This window comes from Silene latifolia, chromosome 8 (genome assembly GCF_048544455.1).
Source record: "Silene latifolia isolate original U9 population chromosome 8, ASM4854445v1, whole genome shotgun sequence".
NCBI lineage: Eukaryota > Viridiplantae > Streptophyta > Magnoliopsida > Caryophyllales > Caryophyllaceae > Silene > Silene latifolia.
The window spans coordinates 50,584,568-50,590,861 of NC_133533.1; the positions used below are offsets into that span (position 1 = coordinate 50,584,568).

General features: G+C 40.1%; 1 non-coding gene across 1 annotated transcript; it reads left to right on the forward strand.

Annotated features, from left to right (window-relative positions):
* Positions 1 to 5,623: 5,623 nt before the first annotated feature.
* On the forward strand, positions 5,624 to 5,730 carry LOC141597559 (small nucleolar RNA R71). Its single transcript, XR_012522789.1, has one exon. It is a non-coding gene; the product is annotated as a small nucleolar RNA R71 (small nucleolar RNA).
* Positions 5,731 to 6,294: the final 564 nt, after the last annotated feature.

Sequence of the window (6,294 nt, forward strand, 5' to 3'; positions counted from 1 at the left end):
ACTAGGGCCTATATACACTTGTCAAGCTTCCCAAGTAGACGGTTTCAAAAAATTTTCCAACATGCAACTACATGCCATGATGCAACTAACATATATATATCCTAATACATATGATTCTACCAACTAATATGTCATATAATCTAAATGCAAGTCCTAAATTCACATTGTTTATACCGCATCAATCAAAATAAAGCCACATAGTCATTAACATAAAGAGGAAAAAAGGGGATTGGAAAGATCATACCATGCGGTCTTCAATATCCTCACGTCTCGGATGTGGCGTAGTCGATCAATGTGAACAAGGATAGACAAACATATTATATACAAAAAATATATACAAGTCTACACTATAAAGGAAATGAACTTGTTTTTGGATTTTCAATTTTTTGATTTTTCGATTTTTTTTGATTTTTTTGGCTTTTTGAATAAAAGTTAAGTTAGAATTTCCCATCCCCACACTAATATGGGCATTGTCCTCAATGGCCAATATGATAGGAAGTTATGCAAGTATGATGCATGAATTCTATACTAAATGCAAGCTATACTAATCTACACTACATGATGCATGAGTTTTTGTTTATGACGGAGAGCGTAATTTAGATTACCTCCCGTTGCGTATGCATGTACTTCCCCAAACCGAGATAGACATTATTTCTAATGTCTTAAATTATGGGGTAGTTCATGCACACAAGATGCAATGCATGAAAATAATTGTTGTCATTTTGGATTTTTCAAATGGGAACAATAAAAGAACACCTCAATGTGGCCGAGGTGTTAGTCCTCATGTTGCTAGGACTCTCCAAATATGATCAAGATAAAAATAAAGAAAACAAAGAAAGAAGTAGACAAACCTCAAGAGGGTAGGAGCCTCCAAAGTTTGCGAGTCCTCCACCATATCATCATTGTCATCATTTTCCTCCATAGAAGCGGACTCATCTCCACTTCCATTTCCTTGCTCACTTCCTTCATCATCTTCATTAGCCCCTTCTTCTTCATCATCTACCTCTTCATCAACACCCTCATCATCGACAACCTCATCATCGACATTCTCATCTTCACCCGGTCTTTCATCCCTGGATGTGCTTGGAAAGAAGACTTCCCTATCCGCCCAACTAGGCAAAGGACATGAAGGATCAAGTAGTCCTTGGCTAGCTAAGTGAAGGAGGAGTGGATATTGGGCCAAGTATGCATCTACTCGATCATTGTAAGCTTGTTTATGCATCTCTTGCATAAGTAGAGTCATGTAGTCATTGCCCACTTCAAAATCTTTGGGTTTGAACTCTTGATATTTGAATGGATATGGTGGTGTGACAATGGAGGAGGAAGGCTCTTCAATCTCACCCCTTTGTTGACGGATGATGTACTCGACGCCCTTGGAGAGTGGAAGAAGGTAGTTTGTTCGATGAGCACTTAATCGGCATATCTTGGAAGGCAAAGTGAAAGATCTAGCATCATTGGTTAGCCACCCGTAGTTGGTGTCAAGAGAGTTATGCTTGACCCATTTGTACTTGTAAATCATGGCATCCATGTCAATGAGATGAACCCCTTTGATCGCCACATAGGTGTTATCCTTGTTGAAATTTGCGTCAAAGTGCTTGGCCAAGAGAGTAACTAGACCTCCGTTTACAATATGAGCGGTGCCTTCCTTGCCACAATCAACATTAAGTTATCTTTCCATCAAAAGCCTTAGAGCATTTTAAGACTTAGTGAACTCCCTTCCAACATTTAAGGCCGACTCAAGTAGAACACAATTGAGCTTTGTAAAGTGATTAGTGCCTTTTCTCGCAATTATAGTATTCCCGATGACCTTGTGCCATACTCTAATGCCCGGATGATGGACTAATAGAGCGCGGCACGCATGAAAGCTCGCAAATTTCTTCCCAGAAATCGCCTCCCAAAGAGGAGCGGGGTCATACTTTTCGGGCATCTTATGATAATATGGTGTATCACTAAGGCCTAATGCTTTACTCATAACATCAAAGGTGATGCGCCTATTCACATTGGCAAGACGAAACTCGATGTATTCTCTAGTATCTACCCTAGTCACTTTCAATGAACTTAAGAATTCCAAGGTATGGGAGGGGTATGTCAATTCTCTTGTAGTGAACAATTTTCCCAACCCCATGGCTTCAAAGATGGCTTTTGTTTGTTCAAGGACACCCAATTTGTTCAAGGCATCTTCACATATGAATTTGGTGGGCAAAATGGCTTTCTTAGCATACTTGGCAAATGTATCCCTATGGGAGTTAGAAATGAAAATTACCTCCGGATAGTTGGGTAATTGAGCGATTTCCGGAGTTGTTGTTGTTGTTGCTTCTAAGGGAGGATATTGTTGTTGTTGAACTTCCAAGTTTGCATTAGCAACCACCATAGCCATTGAAGCTTTCTTTGCTTGAAGGCTTTGTTGCCTTTTTGAGAGTGCCTTTGCCTTGAGTGCCTTTGTTGCTCCTTTTGTCCTTGCCATTGTTGATTATACCAAGAAAAGGTTGAAAATCTTCAATTTCTAATTATACCCAAATCGATTTTAAGATGAAAGGATTTGTCTTTGTATTTCAAAAATCGACTCAAAGGTTGACGATTTTTGGTGCTTGGATTGATTATTGTTGCAAAAGGAGTGATTAATTGTTGTTGTAAGGAAGTTTGGATTTGATTTTGTTGAATTTGGTTGAGGAAATTTTGTTTTTGGTGATGGAGAGGATGAGGGTTTTGGGGTTTTATGGGTAGTGTTTGAATGAATGAATGAATGAAATGAATGTGGGAAGGGGTATTAAAACAACCGAAAATTTCAAAACTGCAGGGGGAAGACGAGTGGATTCCTGTCGGGACGCCCGGATTCTGCTCAATTTGGCTTCAGGAAAACTCGCCTAAAGACGAGCGTCTTTTAGTGAAGACGAGCGGATTCTGCAAGTAAGACGAGCGGATTCCCTTAAAGACGAGCGGATTCTGTTACAACAACTTTGCTAAATCTGCACTGGCAAAAAGACGAGCGTCTTGTTGCAAAGACGAGCGGATTCTTTCAGACGAGCGTCTTCTCAGCTAGGACGCTCGGATTCTCTAACAGATCAAAATTTTTTATTTTGCAGCTCATTTGGACGGACGGATTCTCCCGCAGACGCTCGGATTCCTATAAGACGAGCGGATTACCCAGAAGACGCTCATATTCTACTTGGTCTACCCGGATTCAGGACCATCCGTGCACTTGCATATCCCGTGTAATTTTCATTCTTCAAATCCCGTGTTCTTCATTGTAGGGGCACTATAAAGGCATGAATAGCCTAGGAAATTGGTATCCCCATACTAAGTTAAAGCACTAGACATCAATAAAATCATTAGTCCCTCCCTCACTTCTCTAAAAAATGATGAATATCTTGATCAAGGCACAAAAAATCCAAAAATGACAAAAATGCAATGTAAGAATTAAAATGCAAGTTAGGGAGTTAGAAATATTTACAAATGGTGGTTTGGAGAGGACTCCACCAAACTCTTATCCTTAGAGAGATGTCATGGGGGCATGTCCAAGGTGTTGTTGATGTTACTCAACATCTTGAAGAAGTAGTCAAAAGCTTGTTCATTATCATGATAAAGATCCTCAATAGATCTTTGCACTTGTTGTCCTTCATGTTGGTCTTGATCGATAGCATTACCAATGTAGGGATTGAAAATCCCTTCAAACTCATCGTCCCAAAGACCACAAACTTCGTCTACTTGATCATTAAAAATATCTTGAGTTGATAGAGACAACTCTCCTCCTTTCTTGTCTTGGCCAATGAGGCCATCCTCTTCACTTGTCATGGGTGAGCTTTTCAAGCTCTCTTTGTTACATTTCTCTTGTTATTTTGATGGAGCATCATCAACTTTCTTCTTCAATTGGAATTCCGACTTCTTCCTCTCATCCTTCCGGCTATAATGATCAACCATAAAACATGGTTCGTGCAAACGGGGAGCTCTCATGGTCTTGTCAAGATTGAAAGTTATGCTTTCATCTCCCACTTCTAGAGTGAGCTCTCCATGCTTTACATCTATTACCGCACCCGCGGTGTGCAAGAAAGGTCTTCCTAGAATGATTGGAATATTGGAGTCTTCTTCCATGTCAACAATGACAAAGTCCACCGGGATGAAAAATTTCACAACTCTTACGGGAACATTTTCCCATATCCCTAATGGTGTCTTCGTCGATCTATCGGCCATTTGGAGTGTGATATTGGTACATTTAAGCTCTCCCATCCCTAACCTTTTACTTACCGAATACGGCATAACACTCACACTAGCCCCTAGATCACATAGGGCTTTGTTGATCGTTGTGTCACCAATAGTACACGGTATTGAGAAGCTTCCCGGATCTTTAAGTTTCGGAGGTGAACTCCCTTGAAGGATTGCACTACTCACCTTAGTGAAGGCAATAGTCTCAAGCTTCCGGATCGACTTCTTTTTCGTAAGGATGTATTTCATGTACTTTGCATAGGCCGGCACATGATTGATTAATTCCATGAAAGGAATCGAGACTTCCAAATTCTTCACAATTTCCATAAATTTTCCAAGTTGGTCATCGAATTTGGGCTTGGCTTGACAACTTGGAAAAGGAAGTCTAATCACAATGGGTTCCTTCTCCTTGGCCTTGTCTTCACTTTTCTTTGAAACTTCTTCTTTTGATGGTTCTCCATCCTTGGAGTTTTGCACAACTTCTTCTTTGTCACTAGCTTCCACCACTTCATCCTCAACTTCATTCTTTGGTGCTTCATATCTCGTACCACTCCTCAAGTGAATGGCACTAACCGTTTCATGTCTCAAGGGATTACTTTGAGGTGGTAATTGCCCCTTTTGTCTTTGTGAGCTCGAAGATGCTAGTTGAGTCAATTGGGTTTCCAACATTTTGGCGTGGGCTAGGATGTTGTTGATGGTGATTTCCTTTGCTTGACTATCCTTTTGCATTTGAGTGAAAAACTCTTGTTGATTCTTTTGCATTTGGAGGACCACTTTTTGAACATCAAAACCTTGGTCATTTTGTTGATTGTATGAAGTTTGATTTTGGTAACCTTGGTTTTGGTTGTAAAAGGGTCTTTGATTTTGGTTTCTCATGGGAGGTGGGGTGTATGTTGATTGAGGGTTTTTAACATTTTGGCTTTTGTATGAGAGATTTGGGTGGAATTTGGTATTTTCATTGTAATAATTTGAATAAGGGGTACCACTCTTGTATGTTTGAAAAGCATTCACTTGTTCATTTGTTCCCCTACATTCACTTTGGTCATGTCCCAAATTTCCACAATTCTCACATATCCCACTTGGGATTGATGAAGATGCCGTCATGGCATTAACATGTTGCTTTGGTGATTTTGAGGCTTCTTCAAGTATAGCCATAGCTTTTTCGAACTTCAAACTGATGGTATCAATGTAAGCACTAAGTTGAGCACCCAATTGAGTAATAAAGTTCACTTCATGCTTCCCTCCTCTAGTAGCCTTGCGAGGTCTACTATATTGTGAATTATGGACCGCCATTTCCTCAATCTTGTTCCAAGTTTGATTATCGTCAACTTCGGTGAACATACCATTTAATCCCATGTTGAGAATGTTTCTTGAGTCTTCATAAAGACCATTCCAAAATTGTTGTACCAAGAACCACTCGCTAATTCCATGATGGGGACATGAGCGACAAATTCCTTTGAATCGCTCCCAAGCTTCATACAAGGATTCTTCATCTCTTTGCTTAAAGCCCGTAATTTGAGCTCTTAGCATGTTAGTCTTTTCCGGTGGGTAGAACTTTTTGTAGAAAGCTAGAGCCAATTTCTTCAAGGAGTCAATTCCGATAGTAGCCTTATCAAGGCCTTTCAACCATTGTTTTGCGGTACCAATTAGAGAAAAAGGAAATAAGACCCATCGAATTTGGTCTTGAGTTACATCGGTTTGATAAATCGCATCACAATAGTCACAAAAAGTCTCCATGTGAGAGTGAGGGTCTTCACTAGGCATCCCCCCAAATTGGCTTCTTTCGACTAATTGGATAAATACGGATTTAGCAATGCAATTTTCGGTTAAGTGTTGTGGTGTGGGAGTACCATTGGGTAAGTTCTCCTCGGTGGGTACGTATTGTGATGAAAATTTAGGCATTGTGGGTTGATTTTGTATTAGATTTTGTGTTGGGTTCTCCTCACCTTCTCTTGTAAAAGGGTTGACGAACTCAATAACGTTTGGTTGAATATCTACAACCTCACCAATACCTCTCAAAGTTCTCCTAGCAAGTCTTCTATTGTTTGTCAAAGTCCTATCAATTTCGTGATCAAAGGGTAACAAGTTACCTTG